The following is a 21,207-nucleotide window of genomic DNA, read 5'->3' on the forward strand; positions in this document are numbered from 1 at the left end:
TGAAGTTTCCCTGGAATTGTTTCCTTTTCCATAGTTTTTAGAACATTTTTCCCCTGTGCTTGCCTTCATCTCCTCCATTTTGGTTCCCATAAACTTGCTTTTATTCACTCTTCAAAGACATGACTGTAGGGTATTCAGCGATTACTTATCCCCATATCTGCTTTTGTTCAAGATCCACATTCATTAACTTTATTTCCATTTTGGTTGAAGTAAACATATATTTTAATAGGAATAATAAAATAATAAATGTAATGTAAGAAGAAGCTTCAACTTGAAGTTTGAACAATTTTCAAATGAGTGTAAAAAGACTGTCAACTTGATTAAGGGTTTGAAAAAATGTGCGAAGGCATGTTTTTACTTCTTGAATGGTAGATGAAAGCTCTGATCCAGACTCACAGAACTATTACTCTTTTCCAGGTGGGAAGCTTGGATGTTTTTGTAGTAGAAGAGCTTGTTTTCTTCCCTCTTGGTTTCAACACTAATTAGAAGAAAGAGTGGATTCTCATACTGGCTTCTTCCATGTTTTCAGTATCAGGATGAAGAGCTGGCTTGAGCAATGGAGCTCTCAGGGAGGAAAGCTGTGAAATGTTTACCAGCTGATCTGATAATATAAAAGGGGAGAAAGCCCTTTATGAGCAAAGGAGCAAACTTCTATACTGTGTCTTTCTAAGCCTTTGCAAACTCTATTTTAACTGCACAGAATACTTTTTAATCTGCTTTTGCCTTCACTGATTTGATTCAAGTTTGATGTTAAGGTCACTGGCTATATTAGGGAAACTTCATGGGCCATGGAAACTTAAACCCAAAGATTTTTCTAAGTGTTTATCTTCCCAATATGTTTCTTCACAATATCTAACTAAAGGATAATAGCAATGCTTCAAATTAAGCTGCACAAAGTTTGAAAGTTGGCTGGGAGAATCAGAGAAAGAAGAGTCTCGCAGTAGCCAGTAATAATCAGGAAAACTCTCCACCATGTAGCAAGAGAATAGGAAGCATGCCAGAAACCCGGTCTCAAGGAAATGTAACAACTAATATAGTGGGTGTCTAGAAAATTTGATAAATACTAGATAAAATGGTTATTTGTAGAATGTGACACACATCACTATATCCATATTATGATATGTGTCATGACCACACTTTAAAGTTACTCCCCAAAGTACTCTCTGGCACTCATTTTAGAGAAACTAATCACTATGAACTGAATGTACACTTCTGAAAGAACACACACAACAATCAGTACTGCCAAGCTGTGATTCAGGAGCAAAGTATGGATTTTTCACAGAGCAGAGGATCTTTCCTAGACTTTTTAAAAAATTATGTGAATGAATCAATCATGAAATACTAGTAAGATTCCAGTCAGAAAGCAGTAATTTTCCAAATTTCTGCTCTTCTTCTACTGTAGAGCTGTTTTCCTGAGTAGTTTTACCCAATTGTTCATCAGCTGAGTGTACTGTAATATGTGTACACGTTCACATATAATTGGAAAAAAACATGTCATTGCATCCAGCTGCAGGGATCTGAGGTCTCAGACCTCTGGACCGATGCCTGTGCTCCTATCAAGACGTCATTGCTCAGAAGTCAGTCAGCACCAAGAAGCCAGACAGAGTTTTGTGTCCTTCAGTATTCAGGAGAAACTGGCCAGGGTGAACTTCAGAACAGCACAGTAGGATGTTCCAGTTGGCAATGAAAGGTGTAGCTCCTCTCCCAACACATCAATCACTGATGTTGTAAGCAGTGACTGTGTCACAGGAGATAATTCAAAGACTGTTTGGTAATTCCACCAAAGTTCTCCATGGGGCTCTTTCAAATTGTAGTTTAATATAGGTTAATGTGGAAAGCAAGCAAGAAGCCCAAATTTATGTCAGAAAGACTATTTATACTTAGTTAAAGCTTGCTACAACTTCCTGCATCACAAAAAGCTACAAATAATTGAAAACACAAACTAGTTCGGAGTCTCCTACACTCTGAACATTCCTACTTTAGTACAACAACAGAAGTCATGGCCATCAAGATCATCATTCCAGAAAATCTTAAATCTGGGGATGTTTGATTTTCTTGTTATCCAAGTTCAAAGTCCAAATCAAAACTGGCTTCATATCCTACTAAATCCCATCCATTAACGCCCTCTTGTACAAAACTCTCTCTTAGAGAGGACAGGGTAGCAACAGAAGCATAAGGAGCAACAGAAGCATAAGTCATAACAGTGCTTTTAGTATTATTCCTGCAAAGGCACACCAGACCTAATTTTGGACATATGGCAGTAACCTAAAACAGATTCTTGTGTATTGAGATTTGTTCAATCACTCTGTTTGGCATTTCCACACGAAAGAGAGAGAGAGTTCATATTTGATCAGGTGCATACATCTGCACTTAAACCAAGTTTATACTGGATAGAGCAATGGATCTCAGACTGACATTTTGAGTATGTGAAAAGCATGAACATACTAGCTCTCTCAAGAGACAGCTTTTGCAATTAGAATCTGGTTTAAAGTAAAAAAATCAATATTTCATTTTTCTTTTTAAAAAAGCTAGAAAATCTTCCACCAGTTCTACATCATAATCACTTCTTCACATGTTTGCCAGTGCAACTGCTGCTTAAGCAGCTGCAGAGGAGGTCTTGGCAGTTATGTGACTGTCGCTGCCACACTTAACCAGGAATGCATGCTAGGAGCACCTTTCTCCTCCTGTGCCACCCAGGCTCACTGTGGATTTCTTCACAGAGTGCTTCTCTTCTATCCTGTGACTCTTTTCCACGCCTCCTGAGAGCAGCTGTGGGGAACTTTTCTTTTTGCCTTCCGCACACAGAAGCACTATAGCTTCGTTAATTTCCACTGTGACTAAACAGGCCCAAAGCTTTACCGCATTACTGCTTCAGTAAATCAGCTATCCTTGTATTACTGCCATTACCTGAATGGTTCTGGTTTGAAGTAAAGCAGTTCTCAAGACAGATCTTGGAATGGCTTCAGTATTCTCCTTAAAACTTCCTTAAGGTGGAGACAGTTTGTTGGCGCTAAGAAAACTCATCAGAGCCAAAGCAAGTAATGCCTTCACTAGCCAGTAGTTGAGTCATTGAAATGAAAATCAAGTTTCACAATGTCATATCTCTGCCCAGCATACATCCACCTCAAGATGTTATCCTGTTTTGTGGGTTAGAGCTCTTGGAGTCAGCAGAAGTGCAACTAAAAAGGCTGTAATTAATTTGCAGTGATGTCTGTAAGATGAATGCAATGGTTTATCCCTCATATATAAGTGTGATACATATATATATACACACACAAAGTGAGTTAAATGTTACAACCAAATTTATCTGCTGTTGTCATGGAGCAGCTCTCCAACTTCTGCTTTTGCAATTTGCTCATTAGTTTGTACAATGTGTGCTCAGAAATTACTTTTAAATATTGTACAATAAGGGCTGATGTGCAGAAAAGAAACCTGGAACTGTAAGAAAAGGACTTCAAGATTTAGCCTTCTCACCCAGCCAGGAAGGTACAGCACACAATAAATTCTGGCCAATCTGTACAATGGCTGCACGTCTCTCATCAGATTACCCAGTATCTTGCTAGAATACCACTAAAATTCATAGAATCATAGAATCATAGAATGATGGTTTGGATTGACTGAATGATGGCATGGACACTGTCCACTAGACCAGGTTCCCCATAGCTCCATCCAGCCTGGCAGTGAACACTTCAAGGGATGGGATGTCCTCAGCTTCCCTGGGCAACAGAAAAAACATTTTCCTAATGTCAAATCTAAACCTACTTTCTTTTAATTTGAATCCATTCTCCCTTGTCCTGTCATTAATTAACAAAAGCAACAAGTAAACTGGAGTAACAAAATGGCCCAAGGAAAGCCGTATAAGACTGTTCATCTTTAAATTGTTAGAAGAACACAAAAAGGATATCCACAATTACAGCAGACCCTGAAATATGGTAACTTCAACAAAAAGAATCTTTAAAAGCAGTAACTTGCAGTGGCTTGAGCTTTGAAAAATAAAACTCTTATCTCAGCAGAAACTAGGGTGTGTTGATGATTTCACTCTGAATTAGAAGAAAGGATTAGTTGCCTTAGAAGCATGTAGAAATTACTGTACTAATGCTTTCTTCTACCACTGTAAAAGCTCAGAACTGTATAAGACAAAGGAAACCAAATTCAGAGCTACTTTTTGTCTCAGCTTTCACATTCCTTTCAGCTAAAAGGCAAGAAAATTGAAGTAGCAGTTGTTTGGAAGGTAATGCTTGTGATAAAACAATTAATTATCTGTAGCAATTGATTTCCCATGACTGGAGCATGAACACTTTGCCTCCAGAGAGTAATCTGCTATCTTTCTAAGGCTGAACATGAGTCACTGTGCTAAGTGCTGCCTCAATGGTTTCCAGAGACTGGACATAATACTTTGGTTAATATTTTTTAAAAAGTCAATTTTTTGTCTGCTGAATAGTATTTCAGGGTCTTGTGCTGGCATTACCACTGTGCTCTTGCAGATGCCTTGCTACTGCTAAAGTGTTGTAACAAATAAACAACATGACCATTGTTAGTAATTTTTAACTGATTAGTCATCAGAAGCTTCGTGCACAAGCTAAATATGGCTCTCATACTAAACTAATTGCAAGGAAGTCTTAGGAAAAGCCTAAGTAATTTGGAGTGCTGAAAGTAGCTGGAACTACAACATGCTCATTTACTCAATAAGTTATGTTTCCTAATTTTTTTTATTTCTCTATTAAGAACACCTATCCGCTATTCTTTATTACATGATCTTTAAGGTTCCCTCCAACTCAAACCATTCTATGATTCTCTGCCTATATGTTGTAAAGTCTAAAATACATTTCTTGGCATAGTAATTTGTCTTTGCAACCACTGTGTGTACCATACCTACCATAAACCTAGGCTGCAAAAATAGGAGCCGTGGACAAACAGGAAAGACAATAGAAAGAGTCTAATCAGAAATAAGAAGTAGAAATTGGTTTGCAGTTATCTAATTAGCAGTACATGTAGAAGGAGATGAGCAAAATCAAATCACTTTAAACAGAAAACTGCTGAGGCTATGTCATGACATAGATTTTTCTCAGTGCCACTATATTAGGTCTAATTAAGACTGATCAGCCTTAAAAAATTGAAATATTTAAAGCCTATGAGGAAGATCTTTATTTCCATTCCTGCATATAAACCAAAACACCTTACCTGTAGCATGCCTGCAATTCATTTTAAGACACTGATCAGAAACAACCATTTTCACAGTGGGCTTTTAGTGATTAGCAGCATTGACAACACATAACACTACCCAGGTGGTTTGGCTTCTTTCCTTTTCCTTACATGTCCTTCAAACACTAACGTTAGTTCAAGCATCATAAGAGTAATTTGAAATTCTCTCATCTTACCCAAAGGAGACCAACTCCTTTCAGCACAACAGCTTGTCCTAAAGCCTAATCTTGTCCTCCAGCCCTCAGCAGGAACTAAAACAGTCTCCATTTTCTTTCTGTCAAGAGTGCCCCCTGCCACACTCTTGTCCTAAGATCTTCCCTCTTCCAATTCCCTTTATTCCAATTATAACCTTCCTTTCAGGGCAAGCTCTTCAGACCTTTCAGCTCTCAGGTCTCTCAGACTTTCACAATGCCTGACTTAAGCACTTAAGAGTTCATCTCATCAGACAATCCATCTGTGGCCAGCAAAAATTGTTGCCTCTCTGTCTGCTTCAACATAATCTCAGCCGTAGAAATGTATGGCTGTACATTGGATCTGTACTCTGGATCCATATGCTGGGGAAGATGAACCCAGTCCTCAGACCTTCCTGAACAGCCTACAGCATCTCTAGTAAATTATATGGATTTATTTTAATAATTTGTTTTATGATAATTCCTTTTATTGGGTCATGTTACAGAAGAGAAGGAAAACAATTTTGGTTTTGTGTTGCTTTGTGTTTTGAGATAGTAATTTCTTGTTGCTTCCAGAAGAACCTGGGAGAGCTTTTTTTGTTCTCCTAGGAAACTTTCCATTGCCTGAAAACTGGTAATTCTCCTCAGCCAAAGGAAAGCAAACAGTAATGTGGAATACAGAAGCAGTTCGAGTGCAACCTTTAAAAATGAGTTGGCTAATGCCAACAGTGGTGTTAAGCAATCCCAGCTCTCACTAATATTGTTTTCTCCCTTGGAGACATTCACTATGTGTGTTTTCATTGCTATAAAACACAACTGGACCACAGATGTAAATTTACTTTTGAGGATAAGGGGGGCAAGAAGAAGAAAAAGAAAAAATAACAGTCAAACAAACTCCAATACTGTTATTTTCAAGAGCCATAGGAGCATTTCTGTTCACTTTCATTACAATTTTTCCTTTTCCCTGTTGGCAATCACTCAAGGACGATCTCGCTATGGCAGTAGAGGAAAGAACCTTGTGTGTATGCTTTTTCATGTTTTTTTCGCATGATCCTTGCTCAATTGTGTTAACAACTGACTTGTGATATGAAAGTTACAGTAAAATACTGGTGCTCTGCTTATTGAGTTTTTTTGCATGGATAATATTTTGCCTGGATTTTGATAATCAAACCTAGGTCTCCACTCACAGTAAATACAACTGCAGATGGCACAGTAAGCTGCTACATTCCAAAACAGCAGAAGTTCATTCTGAAATTCTTTGAATTCAAATGTTTTTCTTCTCTAGCTTTCCATGTACACTTTCTGTCCTATATATTTTCTCTAGATTCGGTGTGAGTGCCTGCAGAGATGGGCACTGCAGCAGTTCCTTTCTTGGGGGTTTCTTGAGTCCATGGCTGTGTAAAGATGGTGACTATGGCATTCTCAGGATTTGGCAGCACACAAGGACACAGAGCTCAGGGGTTCTGTGAATTTCTTTGCTACACACTACAACAAAACTTTTACTAATAGTAGTAAAAACAAATATAAATATATGCTAGAAATCACTACAAAATTACTATGAAAACAAGTATATATATTACAAGAGTGTGAAAAACGAGGTTCACATGTTTTTATATAGAATTTAAAAGTTTAATAGAAAGACAGGTAGGAGATAAAAATAAAGTATACAGATACAGCTGGGTGTCTCTGCATTCAGCCAAGAGAGCACACCTTACTAACAAAGGATTGTCCCTTAAAAACAGGATCCTATTACATATACATAAATTCTTATACATAGTTCAAACATTCCTCTTAAGTTTTAGATGTTTCTTTGTTTAGTTTTTAACTCACCCCCTTCCCAATAAATCAATCTTCTTGTCTCCATTCAGCCTCCCACTCTCCGATAACAGAGGTGCAACAAATTCTTTTCCTGGAGGACTTGGAGGACTGCTGTTTTCATCTGGATAAGATAATCTAAGAATGCAGGGGTGTCTCTAACCATCTTTTTCAGTCTTTGGGTTATACAAAAAAAAGTAGTTTTTGCTTTAATACTATGTCATAGCTCAACATATATGTATTATACCACTATTTCTAAGTTTCATCAATAACAGAAATAGAAGGAACTATATTAATACAATGAAGTTTTCTAGCCTTATTCATATAACATTCATTTTAATATTGGCGAAAAGCCAATATTAAAATATGTATCTATAACAAGAGTAAAGCAAATACAGATATATTAGAAGTTATTGCAGAATTCCAATGAGTGAAACAAGGACATACTCACAAACTTTCACCTGTGTGCATGCCTATAAATATATTAAGCAAGGTGCTACCAGTACTACAGTCACCAAATCATTCTGAAGAGTGGGTCTAATTGACTTCTCCTCCTAATGGAGAAGAAGTTTTACTTCAAAGATCATCCATATGCATCCCCAGCAAGGGTCCAGTCTGTCTGGGAAATCACCTGCAGAATAAGTCTTGCAGAGAAGTTCATTTTGAGTAGTCAGCAAGTTACTTTTTATACCTTTATGGTGTGTGTAGGACATCAGTTCCTACAACAGTTGTTACTGACTCCTGTTTTCATGGAAGGTCAGTTTCTTTGTCCTGCACCCATCAGGGATTCTTTGTTCTGCTGACTGCTCCCCATCAAGGAAGTTTGACTGAGTTTGTCAGGGTCTGAGTTTATCAGGGATGTCTTGGAGCTCTCACTAAGGAAGTGTGTTTCTTTGTTGCTGTTTGCTGGATTGCATTTGTGGGGGCTGCACTCAGGTGCCTCAATGGTCAGAACTTCCATTTTGGTCAGAACTTCTGCGCAGTGAAGTGGAGGAGAGAGAGGAGCACGCAAAGGCAAAAGGTGCAAGGTGTGGAGTGTGATTGATCCCCCACACAGGGATCTCCCTGGGCAAAAAGTACTTCAGTTCACCAACAGGTGGACCTGGCTGAAATCAGCCTTGCTCTGCAAGCCAGGAGAACTGTGCAAAGGCTATGTCTTTTCAAAGACTAAGGAGTCTAGGCCATGTCTTATCAGGAATTAACAGTCTATTACCCAGCCTGAGCTGGGTATACACAAAGCTAAAACAACTAATCAGTGTAATGTTTAATGCTGGTAAACTTAGAGGGTTAAGATTAAGTTTAAGAACGTATTTTATATTCAACTATTTTCCTCACCTCTTCCTGGTGTATCAAGTTACTTCATGCCCAAAGTAAAGTACCAGGCTCCAATATTGTACAAGTTTTAGAAACAAAAGTGAACATACCTCCCATATGCATCCTGCATTCAAATATTTCATAGTGAAAACAGGTGAAAATAATTTAAATGACAGCATTTTAATGACAGCAGCTGAAGCCTTTTTTTCTTGAAATGTCAAGGAAAAATAGAGGGTGAGAGTATAGGAAGGTTGAAATCTTCCTGCCTCCCAGCATCCTACCAAAGAAACAGCTTCCTCTGAAGCACCCAGACCTTTCTGCTGCAAAGTGTAGAGCTTAAATTAATACTATAGAAAGCAACAGAAATTCAGGTGCTGGAGTGCCTTAATTATACACCTTTCTGATTCTAGTGTCTCTCGCCTTTTTAACTGAGCTTAATCATTGATATATTACTTATAATCATCCTTTTTATAATATTGCATCCCACTCACATCTTGTCCCATTATGCAAAGCAGGGCACAAACATCTGTGATGTACACTTTTGCCCTAAAGGGCATGGGATACATGTAAAATTAAAAGATATTACCAAGAGATTTATATGGGAGGGCAACCTTGGTAATAACAATAAATGAGGACTCTTGGTATGGTCTCCCAAGGGAGACAATGCAGTGTGTTCCAAATCCCCTGTTCTCAGATAAACCTCTTTATGTTTTGATAATTTTAATTTCATAGGAAGTATTACTGTGGCAGCCTTTGCCTTAGATCTTCAAAGGTTATCTGATCAACCAGACTTATATAAAGACAAGAAAAAGTTGTGCAGGACCTACATGGACAATCAGAGACAGCCTTCTCAAAAATTTGGTATTATCATGCTGAGTGAATGGCAAGAAGAGAGTTTGTATTAGTAGGAAGAAGGGAGGGTGAGTCAGATTTCTGAAGCGACATCTAAAAGCAAGATTAAGAAAAGTAAACTATTATTACAACGTATGGCAGGGCTTGCTTGCAAGTAGAGAAAGGTTTCTTCATGATTTCCTGCAAAAGACCAATCTAGAGTTTTGAGAACATGTTTGTGACAAACATTTGAACTGGAATCCTTATTCAAATTCGTCATTCAATGTTCATCGTGCTGCTGAGCGAGGGGGTGGAGCAGCATGAACAGCAGCCACAGCTTTGACTCAGAGGTTAACCACTGTTTTACGAGTGTAGCTGGAGAGAGAGAGAAACGTGTCACTCTTTCCATTTTTGTTCATTTCAACGGAACTCTCTGGACTTGGGGGCCAGGGTGTTATTGTTTGTCTACATGAAGTATCAAAAACCTATTAGATAATCAGGAGGACCAAGTGGGAGCAAATATTGTTTGAGGAATCCTGAGCTTATTTACAGGATTCTAAGCAATCAAAATGGGATTGTCATTGATGTGGGTTTTGGGGGACTTTTTTGTCTATCCTTTTGCAAAGAAAGTTTGTGACAGTAACCTCGCAACCTCCAGTTAGCTAGTTGCTTTCTTTCATGCCATATAATTGCTATCTTTTACTGCTTTTATGAAATCCACTTTTGCTGATTTTATTAAATCAACTTTTGCTGATTTTGCTTTTTGCAATACTCTGCAATGATTTCAGACCCATCTCATTCAGCACTGCTCACAGCAGCCTTGACATTTGTCCCACTCAAAGTAAGCACACTGAAATGGCAAAGGGCGATGCCTGTGAGATTGAGCAATACAATCAGTCTAAGAGAACATGCTGACCACGTCAAAGATTTCTCCTTTGGGGCATTCCCTAAAACTGGTCCTAAATCACTGTCTGAGAGGCTTTTAGCTTGACCACAGCATGATGAAGGAGGAGACAAAAACCTGGACCAGGGTCTAGCATTTAACTGGAGTCAAACTTGCAGTTTGAGCTGATAGTAGTGTAAGCTATTAAACTGGTAATATAAGCCTCTCATGAGTGCTAAGGATGGAGTTTGAAAGTGAATTAAAATGGACAAAGCAGCTGTGCTTTTTCAATGCTTTTTAAAAATGCATTAAAAAGTTCAACTTACTGTAATGAGCAGTTCCATCTACACATCCAGAGTGGCCTCTCCAGGTCAAAGAGTGGCCACTCTTTTCAGAACTGGGAAGGTGATATGTGCAGGGAAGCATCTTGGATCTTCCATCCTTGGAGCAAACAGGAGCAGCAGTTCTGAGCTCTGAATGCTCCCAGCCTCCTTATGGCCTCCCTTATGCCACCAGGTGATGAGTGAACTTCACATCCTCTTGATTTCAGTTTCCTGAGCTTCAGCCTGAAGTGGGGGAAGAGGAACCAAACCACAGCATATTGTTGGGTTTTTTTTTCCTTCAAGGACACACCAAGGGTGGAATTTCACATTACATGCAGGCAAACTGGAAACAGTAATTTTTGTTCACGTGATTCAACCGTAAGTGCTCTCTTTATTTCCCCAGCCTTCATCTCTGCATTGTTGTTGCTGTGATGCTCAGAAGCATTGCAGGGAACAGTTGCGGGATGATGGCATACTTGGGTGGAGGAGCAAACAAGACAAAGGATAGAAAGGACTGCAAGGGAAAGAACAGAGCTAAAGGAAAGAAGCCAAATTTGTACTTTAGTTACACTGTCTCAAACATAGCTCTTATTGTAGAACAGACCTTATCTCCATTTTCAGAAAGTTAAGTGCACAGATTCAACAAGTTACAAAACTTGGGTTTTCCCTTGTTTTTTTTACTTAGCAGAAACTACTCAAAGCTTTTTTTGCTCTGTTCAAGAGCAGCTTTTCAAGGACATGGTTCAGTTTGCTGAAAACATTATAAATCTGACATACTTTTGTGCCAACCAGGTGAGGTTGTTTAACAACCTCAAATGCATCCGGTGAGGAAGGGAAGGAGCATGATTAGCAGGCAATGTCCCAGTCAGAGGAGGTCCTCTAGAAGGAGGCCTTCTAGAAGATTCTGGGCCTGGTACGTTCCTTCCTGGACCTCCCCATGACCCTGCTATCCATCCCAGCTGTTAACCTCAGAGGTTAATCATCAGGAAAGCCACAGTAGAGAAGGAAAAAGAAACACTGTGAGCAAGGCAGAGTTGTATGATGGCATTGATAGACTGCTGTGAAGGAGCTACTATTTAGGGAAGCTTTCAGAGGGTTACACAAAGGCAGTCATGTGTGTCACATCAAATATTGGACACAGTAGCAATCAGTGCTGCACTAAGGCAGTTCAGACTGCAACTGGAACATTTCTCTAAAGGTGGCAGCACACTGTACTTGGTCCTCTGTGGTTTGCCAGGCTTCCTGCCTCTCCTTGTAACACTCAATAAAGGAAGAACTGCCATGGTCATAAACAATAAAAGTATCATCAGTACTTGCAGATGTTGCAAATTTGAAATTTTTTTTAAGTGCTTTAACTTAATCAATTTTTTCAACTCAACATTTTCAGATATTTGACAGTATTTGTCAATCTAAGTCAAACAGGATGGCAATTTCCTGGTTATCTGCAATAGATACAAGTTAGTTCACAGCTATGCTCAACTCTGGGCCCCATATGCAATATGAATGTGACCCATGTGTGGACTAGCAGCTGGGACCCATGGGCAGATGCTGCTTTTCATTCCTAAAGCCATATTGCTCAAGCATCCCTCATTCTGAAGAGATGGGAGCCACTTGTAGTCCGTGAATTTAATGTATCTCATCTTTGCTTAAATTTTTAAGCATTCATTATTTCATAATAAGGCCTTTCATAATTTTTATTGTTTAGTTGATAATAAGTTTCTTGATGCTAATTTATCTGTGATAGATAAGTTTTATGGTGTGGTCTTTTTTCTTTTTTTTTGTCAGTGTTGTCAGCAGCTATAAAGAGCAAAAGACACATTCTTGTCTCCCAATCCCCATATACCTGTCTCCTGCCAATTCTCCCCATGTTGTTTCTTTCTTCCTACAAAAGTAGCTAATACCAGTCTCCCTGGCTAGACAATCTTCACCTGTTCCAAAAATTTATTCTCTTTATCAAATTCTCTTTCCTACGCACTTTTTGTTGTTGTTGTTGTTATTCTTTCAAACTGCTCACCAGAATATGAACCACTTGCTCCTAATCCAATTTTAATGGGAGTTAGTTCTCTTCTCAGTCTTAGGCTCCATATTCAGTCTGCCCCAGTTCTCCTACTGTGCAGGCACACCTCTCAACCTCTTCTTTAAGATTTGCCATGTGCTTCTTTCTTTCACTCCTTTCCCTCTGGCCCAGGTGTAGGTCCCTGTGCACTCAGGGAGATTAATTCCTGCTGCCCACTTTACAGCTGTAGGATTAGCACAAACATCTGAGAAGAGACCATGTTCACTTCTCTTAGTAGTAGCTGTCAGCTGGATTGTCATGTAGTAAATACAAGGAGATGTTCAATTTTCTTCTTAGACTGAAGAGTTCTATTGCTCCACAGACTTGTTCTGCCTCTCAGCACTGAGAGAGACGAAGCAATGGAGCATGTTCAATAAGGCCGAAATCTTGAGAACTGTAGGTTGCCAAACCTCAAGACTCTCTTGAACACCATATTGGCCAATTTTCCATTTTGTATAAAAGCAGCAATTTGACATTTAACATCTGACATCATCTCACTGTATTTCTCAAATACATTTCATAACTGAGCTAACAGCACTGACTATTTTATGTTTTTGTTTCAAAGTTCCTAATTTCTCATAATGATGAAATCAAGATTAAATAAATCAGAGAAGAAGAATGGTAAGGCAAACCTGAGGCAAAAAAAGAAGAGGGGAAAAGAAGTGTTTTGAACTTGTAAATAATTGAGGATATGAGCGGAAAAATGGCCACGTGTGCATAGCTTTATCAAAGAAGCAATATAAAACATAGAGAAATAATAAAGAATTAGCAGAAACAAAAAAATTGTTTAAGGAAGTTACAGAAAAAGGTATCATTATAAGAAAAAGAAAAACCCAAAACCCAATTCAAAATTTCATAAAAAATAGCTGAACATATGAAAGATGAAAAATGTAATTTTATTTATGATTATAAAAATAAAAGGGTAAAGTGGAAAAAAACAGAGGAGAAGGAAAGTGATAACTGCAAAAGGAGCATTGATGATGTTTCTGAAGTGTTTCAAAGTATTGCCATAAAGCTGCAACTTTCTAAGAAGACATCAAAGGACATGCTTGAAGAGGAAGTGAGGCATGTGCCTTTCTGGTTTGCTGACCCAATTAGTGATGAAAATTGTCTTGATTTAGTAAGCAGGATACATGCCTTTATAAATCACTGTCTTAAATATAATCAGCAGTTTACCCATTTTAACAACAGAGCTGTGATTCTTTGATGCTTGGTTGTACTTTCTGTTGAAGAAAGCTTGTTGGGGTATTTTTCTCATACAGGGTGCTAAGCAAGCTAGTATTTTTGTATAAGTGCCCACTTCACAATGTCTTTACTAAAAATAATAGACTGTTTTCACTAGGTGAAATGCTTTGTGAAGTCTTACAGATCAGATTCAGTGTTCATTTTGTGTAAGTCAGCATTGAATAAACAGCTGAGCCATCTTCAAATACAAATGGTTTCTTACCTTAATTTTTCAAGAAAATGCAGTATGCCATCATTTAGTCTAAACTCAGGAGGACAGCAAAGGTCTGCTCAAAAGGATTAAAAAGTTCGTCCTTTGCCTTCCAGTGAGCATAAGGTCAAAGCTGCATGATTAAAACAAAAATAGTCATTTTAATCTGGAATTTCTTTTCATAATTACATAAAATCACATTATATAATAGTTTTCGGCAATCAAATGAGATCATTTTTGTACAATATAAAATGCAGCGGTTCAGCAGAGAGGGATTTTGTCCAGGCCATTATAGGCACTACTTAAATCATGCAGTGACATTGCCAGTATTCAACTAGTTTGGGCTAAACTTTGAAACTTGTGTCTGAAGTGATTGTCATCATCCCAACCCTTATACATCCTTTTCCTCTCTCTTTCATGCCTCACAGTTTATAAACCCATGCATAAATTAGAAATATTTCTAAGTCCATTAGAAGTTGGAAACTGTCGTTTTCACTCTGAGTGAAGCAAATTATGAGCAGCTAAGGTTGTTTAGACATTTCTGGATAGTGCTGGCTTTATCTCTTCACATTTCTCTCCCTCATTTCCAGGCAATTGGAAAAATATATAACAATGAAGGGATGTGCTGAAGGTTCCTGTTTTATCTTCTTCTTCTGTGTGTGGCTGGGAAGAGGAAAAGATGCTGCCAAACCATCTTCCTCTGTTGTCAAGTTTGCATATTTTTAGATTAGAACAATGGCATTCAACTTGACAGCAATTCTCTAGCTGCCTAAAAAATTGCCAATGTACCTAAATATTTTCCTAATTCTGACAATATTTACATCCTTTGCAGGTAATTTTTTAGTTCTCTTAGAGCTTCAGAATTGGGAAAGTGACGCAGTGCTCCTTGTCTTCTCACACTGTGCATTTCTGCCCTAATGCAGGGGCCCTGGAGGTGTCCCCAAGTTGCCAAGTGAGTGGCACTCCCAGCCTGATGCTTCTTCACAGTGTGCATCAGCTTACTCTTCCCTATAACCTGCTTCAGCCTTGTAAGGGAAACAGGGGTTTCCTGAGAAATTCCACTGCAAACTGAGGAGAAAATTTGCACCTCCTAGCAGTTAAATCTATACACACCTTACAAAGCTGAGCAAAAATCTCTGCTGTTCCATGATAGCCCAATCCTGACAGAACTGACCATACCTAGACTGGCTAGGGGTGGAATGTATTTGGTCTATATGGCCTGGGTTTTGGTAGCTGGCAGGGCAGAGAGGTGGCTTCTGTGAGAAGCTGCTGCGAGCTTCCCTACAGCAGAGCCAGTCACTGGCAAGTTGGACATGCTGCTGGCCAAGGCTGGGCCAGTTAGAAATGGTGGTAGTCCCTCTGTGATAACATATTTAAGAAAAAATCAAAACAAACATTGTGATGCAGTTTTAACAGGGACTAGAGAAGAGTGGAGTGAGAACACGTGAGAACAACCTTGCAGACCCCAAAATCAGTGCAGAGGGAGGGGCAGGAGATGCTCCAGGTGCCAGAGCTGGGATTCCTCTGCAGGCCACGGTGAGACCATGGTGAAGCAGCTGTGCCCCTACAGATCATGGGTCCATGGAGGAGGCAGAGATCCACTCACAGCCCGTGGGGGAAGTGCCCACACCAAAGTGTGTGGATGCCTGGAGGAGGCTGTGATCCAGTGGGAGTCCCAGTGGAGAGAGGAGGTCCTGCTCCCAGGCTGGAGCAGCCTTTCCTTGGAGAAATGCATGGAAGAGTGACCATGCCACAGCAGTTTTGGGAGGACTGTTGCCCATGGGATGGATTCATATTGCAGCAGTTTGCAGAGAGCTGTTGCTCATGAGATGGAGCCACATCTGAGAAGCTCATGGAGAACTGTCTTCTGTAGGATGGACTCCACTGTGCAGCAGGAGAATGACTCCTCTCCCTGAGCAGCAGGAGAAGCCCTGGGTGATGAACTGACCATAACACCCATTCCCTGTCTCCTTGTGCTGCTGGGGTAGGAGGTAGAGCTGGAAGGAGGGAGCAGGGGAGAAAGGTGATTTTAAGGGTTTATTTCACTTCTCATTATTCTGTTCTGATTTTGTTAGTAATAAATTCACTTCATACCTCTAAGTTGAGCCTATTTTGCCTGTGATGGTATTTGATGAGCTATTTCTCCCCGTCCTTATCTCAACCCATGAACCCTTAGTTAAATTTTAAGCACATTATTTAAAATATCTGCTCCATTGTCCTGGTTTTGGCTGGGATAGAGTTAATCTTCTTCTTTCTAGCTGGTACAGTGCTGTGATTTGATTCAGTGTGAGAACAGCATTGATAACTCCCTGATGTCTCAGATGTTGCTGAGCTTACCCCAAGTCAAGGACTTTTCAGTGTCTCCTGCTCTGCCAGTGAGCAGGTGCACCAAAAGCTGGGTGACCCATGGCCAGGACAGCTGCCTCAAACTGGCCAAAGGGATTTCCCTTCCACAGAACATTATTTCCAGTACATAAACTGGGGGGAGTTGGCTGGAAGGGGCTGACAGCTGCTTAGAGATGGGCTAGACATCGGTCAGTAAGTGATGAGCAATTGTATTGTGCATCAGTTGTGCATCTTGGGGTTTATTCCTCTCTCCTTTTCAGTACTATAACTTTTATTATCATCATTAAAAGTATTAGGTTTATATTAGTATTATTGCAGTAGTAGTAGTAGTAGTAATATATGTCTCCTTTTCAGCACTGATATCTTCATCATCATCACCATCATTATTATTTTTTTTAATTATTAGACTGTTGTTATCTCAACCCACAAGATTTTATTTTATTTTATTTTTTCCGATTCTGCTCCACATCCCACTGGGGGTGGAGTGGAGGAGTGGGTGATTGGCTGCTTGGCACTCAGTTGCTGACTGGGGTCAAACCACAACACCCATTTATTCCATTTCCTGTGACACCATCTTTCATCTCATTTAGGAGTTTTCTTGCTAAATGTTGCAAATAACTCAAATTGATGATTAGACTCCCTTTGATTACATGGGGAGAGAGGGAAAGAGCATGGGCAAACAGGCAGCATTCTGATACTCAGTCATCTCAAAGAGTAATCTCAAGGAGTGGAAGTAGAAAGAATCCAGCCATTTCAAGATTTGCAGGGCTTGCATCTTCACCCTCATTTTGTGAATCCACATGAACTGAAGAACTCACAAAATTTCATTGAAACACCACTGAGAATTAGCAGAGAATTCCATGGGACACTTCACTTTTCATTTTGCAACATTCCATATAATTTCTTTTCTGTCATATCTTAAGTGCACTTAGTGCTTCATCTGATCCCTTCTGATTTTATTCAAACATTCACAGTTTTCCTTCTGAAAATATCATTCAGCAAAAAGAATCCCTTGCTGCTCTGGGATGCCATGGATTCCGTAGAGCCTGTACATGTGGGTTTTGCTCACAGAGGCCCCCACTGAAGAAGAGAGTGAAGGACAACTGCTTAAATGCTGTATCCAGATTTTTCCCCCTTTTATAGCTGACCTTTGAACACGCTTTTCTATTCTTCTAGCTAAAAACTCATGGTTTTAGTCTCTCTCTTCCCCAGACCTTGTGCAGGATGCAGATTGGGTATTTCCTGTTGGATAGCATGTGCTTGAAGTTCACTGATTATTCATCTTTGGAGCTCTTCCATCCTCTTTCACAATCCTGGTTCTGCAGTGTATGAACCACATAGGAAGACACATTCCCAGCCCATGTGGTGAGGAGAGCTTGGTGCATAGGAGTCCATAAGAGCTCTCATCCATTCTGCCTCCATTCGATCAGGATATACCTGCAAGATCATCCCATGTTCTGTCAACACCCCATTCTCTCAAATCCATTCCTGCTGAACATCCCTGAGGTCAGAATGTCCGTAATCCCTGCCAGTTTTCCACCTGGAAGCCCTGCTGAAAAGAGTATTCTGGAACTCAGCCTTGTCCCTTTTTGTAGCTATTGTGTTTTACTCACCTACAGGAAGACTACTTTCTGCTGTCCCACAGTTCTGTGTCCTTCATCAGAAGAGAGAGTTGGAGCAGAAAGCTGGGACCCTTAGCAGAGCTTTGCAATTTCAACTGAGCTTTCAATTCTATGGTAATATGCCACACACTGTGTAGAAACTGTCACATAATCAACATGGCATAGAGTAAATGGAGCTCAAACTATCCATAAGTAATCAAAAACTCTGCAGGTAACAAGGCAGTGTGGACAATGCCTGTGTGGAAGGGTCAGTCATCAGTACAGGATACTGTACAGATTTTCTTAGACAAACAGATACAGTAATTATCCTTTCTCTATCTCCCTGCCAGTGTCAGCTCAATAAAAACAGAAAATAGTAAGTCAGGTCAACACTGCTGCCTGAAGCCATCAGTTCCTGCAACTCTGTCACTTGCAGGAAACATCTATAGGTCTTGGGATGCCAAATCCTAGTGGGTAAAGCAAGATTGTTTGTTCTGCCTTTTCTTTGTTTTGTTGCCAATTGCTGGTGACTCCAGAAACAGTTTCAATGCTGCAGGCATTCTACTTTTCTGCTTTTTGCTAAACAAAATACTGCTAGATGACCACATGTGCTTTTGTTCCTGTTCCACAACACAACATTTTATAGATGTCTCACTCCACAGCCTTGCAAAAGATGCTTTCCTGTTTTGAAACAATTTTCTGTGAGCCAGCTGGGTCAAAATAATGACCAGTAGTGACCAGTCTATAGCTCTGCTTTTCTACAAAATTGTTCAAACACAGCAACAATCAAACTGAAGCTTGTTAAGACGTTATACAGCAGATACACAGCGTATAATGCACAGCCACAATTAATCTATAGTTCAAGAATAAATCTCATAAACTACCAAATAAAACTCACATAAAGAGGATTTGGAGCTGTGAGTAAAAACAGCTTCCTACGCAAAGTGCTCTGTGGTGAGGAAATAAGGCTTTAATTGCAAAACAAGCACATCTAATCTGAGTCCATCATCAACCTCTTCTTGAGACAGAGATAACCCACAGGATGCTGAATTTTGGTTAACCATGTAGGTCAAAAAAGCAATAAAAGTGAGAGATTTTACAGAATATTTTGAGTTTCAAGAGATAAAGAGATCTTATGTCCCTTCAAACTGAAAAGAAATGGAAATGGTAACCCCATGAGGTGGCTCAGACACTATCATCATTCTGTGCTGTCTATTCCCAAGGGGATGGGATGCTTTTCCTCCTGCAAATAGCTTTTGTAATGCATCATTCTGTAAGGTAGTCATATTACAGAAGTGAGACCACATAAGCCACAGGAAAAAAAAAATTTGTGGAAACAGAAATTACTTTGTGTAACATAGCAACCGAGAGCACATTATAGACCTAAGCATTTGAAGTTTTCTGAGCAATGTGGGCTGACTTTTTTGGGGAAAACCACAATTTCTGAAAATTATTTTTAACCTGCCTTCTAACCATGTTTGTCCTCCCCTGCTTCCCATTATCATTTTGCATTGGTTTTATGAAGACACCTGTAGCTTTACTTGCCTCTAGTGCTGAGGTCTTGATACTGTAGAACTAGCTCCAGCCACAGGCCTCAGCCATGCTATCAGCCTCTTTGGGGAGGCACCTCAGTACATGGCAAGGACTCCTCATCCCTTGTTTTATATGCAAAGTAAACCTCACTTTGAGGGCTAAAGTGATACTCATCCCTTATTCAAATTCACACTATAAAAATGTAGCAATTCAGAATTAAAGAGGGTGACACAGCACAAGCCTCCTTTGAGTCTAAAGGCTGAAAATGTTAATTAAGTGTTCAACTAGTTCACCAAACTGTGACTATTACACTGTATGAAGTAGTTCACACTTTCACCCTTAGACTGAATAACCTGATGGACTAAGCACCAGGATAAAAAGTTTTAATTGCTTTTGAGATTGAACTCAGGTTAGCAGTATCAAGGAATTGTTCTGTGCATTTTAATAACACAGCTGCAAGGTTATGCTATATTGACAATTTAAACATAGTAAGGAGTATATAATAAAAGGAAAACAGAGAATAAATCTGAGCCAACAAGAGGTGACCTATGTGTGAGCTATGCACATCTTTAGATCTGGTCTATCTGGTGTACAACTTGGGATTTAAAATGGTGCTGTTAATGTTAGATTTTTCCAATGACATGGTTTGTGCAACACCCATGGGCCTATCTGCCATTTCTGAAAAACCATAAGTCTCCTGCAGCCTTTACTCGCTTAGGGGCTGTTTCTAATTTTAGAAAGATGAGTTGTCATGTCATTTGGTTTTCACTGGCCAGATGTACAAAAACCCCATTAACAGCTTTCATGTGTTTGGAGCAATGATCTAAGCAAAGGACCTGGTCAGTAGCTGCCATTACTTGGAAGAGAGAGTTTTACTCCAGAAGATATCATGGGTATATCTGGTATAATTCTCATTATTCTTGTATTTCTCAGTTCTTCATACCATAGTATGGTGAACTATTGTTAATCTGCCTTTTGCCATTCACAAGTAACAAAATCCATTTAATCCAATTAGCTGTATATTCCTTTTACAGTGCCTTCAGTGATCAGAAATCACTGAAGAATATAAATTGAACTGTATATCTATATTTACACCTTGCAGATCTAATCCTAAATTCGTGGTGTGGAAGAGAACTCTATTGTCTTCTACCAGCTCTGGGTTAGCTCTCAGCCAAGATCCAGAGGATATCCTGTCAGCTTAAAAACACTCACAGAAATGTCAAGTGCCTGACTAACAATACCTAATCCAAAGATTGTTTTGTCACAAGCAGAGCAGGATCCATGTCTTTGCTTCATTGTTTCTTTTTGAATGAAAGGTGTACCTTCTAGCAAATAATACTGATCTGTGGCAGGTCCTTTGAAATTAATTAATGACTGAATTCATGACAAAAGTCCTTTCATTAAAACATCTTGTGCACAAACTTGTGCAATCCAGATATTGAAGCACATAGGCAGCATGATGTCCCACTTCTGTGGCTCCTAAAAATTATCGCTGTGTTTGGGGAGGAGCCAAAAAAGAAGAGAAAACAGTTTGTGGAGATAATCCCTTTATTATGTTTCATTATTTACTGTGTTTATCCTTCAGGAAGTCCAAACAGGAAACTAAGTAAGCAGCCTCTCCCTGAGGAGCCTCAGAAGGTGTCAGAACATAAGAATTTTTTTGTTTTGATGACCAGGAAGCAGCACATTGTGTTGTCT

This window comes from Parus major, chromosome 1 (assembly GCF_001522545.3).
Source record: "Parus major isolate Abel chromosome 1, Parus_major1.1, whole genome shotgun sequence".
Taxonomy (NCBI): Eukaryota; Metazoa; Chordata; class Aves; order Passeriformes; family Paridae; genus Parus; species Parus major.